Source organism: Vespa velutina, chromosome 8 (genome assembly GCF_912470025.1).
Source record: "Vespa velutina chromosome 8, iVesVel2.1, whole genome shotgun sequence".
NCBI classification, from domain to species: Eukaryota; Metazoa; Arthropoda; class Insecta; order Hymenoptera; family Vespidae; genus Vespa; species Vespa velutina.
The window spans coordinates 1,327,501-1,328,760 of record NC_062195.1 but is presented as its reverse complement, the minus strand read 5'-3'; the positions used below and the strand labels follow the sequence as shown (position 1 = coordinate 1,328,760).

Below are 1,260 nucleotides of genomic sequence, written 5' to 3'. Positions count from 1 at the left end.
TAGTTTATATTTAATATTTTTATATTTAGTATTTTAAATAGTTTTTAATTTTAAATCGAAAATTCAATTTTTCGATAAAATAGGAAATTTCAATTTTGTTCATGGATTTCTAATTATAAATTTCAATGTACTATAGTTTAATTCATTAGATATGTCTTCTAATTAATTGAACAATTACAATTGTTTATGAAAGATATACAGTTGCCAAAAAGTATATTTTAGTATTCAAGAATTTTATTTTTTTTATATATATATATATATATATTGAACACATTCAGTTGTAATTTTTTATATATGCGCGATACTCCATTGTTGAAAATATTTTTATTTAATTTTTATATTTGTCCTCACTGCTACAAATTTGGTTTTATTTATGACGCAAAACACGTATAAAAAAAAAAAAAAAACCATTAATAGTTTTAGTCACAACATGATATTATAGATTTGTTCATAGAGCGACTTTTTAATGTTAGCAATTAATTTCTTCACCTTTTTCTTTTGCAGATTATGTCATATAGAAATATCGTTAGAATTATAAATAGTATATACTTCATTACTTTTCAAATTTTTGCATAAAATAAATAAAATAGATTATTATTCTTAGATTAAACTCAAAAGTAAAGAAAGTAAATTTCTTTTTATTCCTTATAAAATAGTATTGTCATATATCTGGATTTTAGAAAAGTCTATACCGAACTTATTATTAATATAAATTTTGTTATATCTCTGCCAAACGTAAATAGAAGAAAAATATCTAAATTTCTAATCGAATTCGCGTAAAGTGAGAGAGACATAATATGAACAGAATCGTTCGTAGAGTATAGGTTTTTCTAATCACTTCTAATCTGTTAGTAGTTGTTCATTGATACTTATACAATAAATCAAATTATCAGAAACTGGCTCTACGAACAAAGCAATTTGGTAGTATATAAGTACCGATTGTAATTTATATACATACATACATACATACATACATACATATATATATATGTATACACGAATCGTTCTTTTAAATTATTTGCATTTGACACCTACATGTATATGATATATAGTTTCTCTATGGGATACATTTGAATTTTTGTTCACGAAATGTGCTACGACCATAGAATTGCTACTAAAAATAAATGCAGTGATTTTACTGCTGTTAGCACAATCAGGTATGTTTACTCACCAGTATGTCCTATACACACACATACATATGTTATTATGTATTATTGAACACAATTCTTCAAAGTTTTACTTTGTAAATTGCACAGATTC

General features: G+C 23.4%; 1 protein-coding gene across 2 annotated transcripts in view; it reads right to left on the bottom strand.

Annotated features, from left to right (window-relative positions):
- Window positions 1-305: 305 nt before the first annotated feature.
- The window catches only part of LOC124951070 (glutamic acid-rich protein-like), a 5,831-nt gene continuing 4,876 nt past the window's right edge, over window positions 306-1,260 (bottom strand). For both annotated transcript variants that reach the window (XM_047498851.1, XM_047498850.1), the window contains exon 3: window positions 306-1,260. This exon is cut by the window's right edge and continues 1,013 nt beyond it. The gene's annotated coding sequence lies outside the window, so the exon portion shown is untranslated.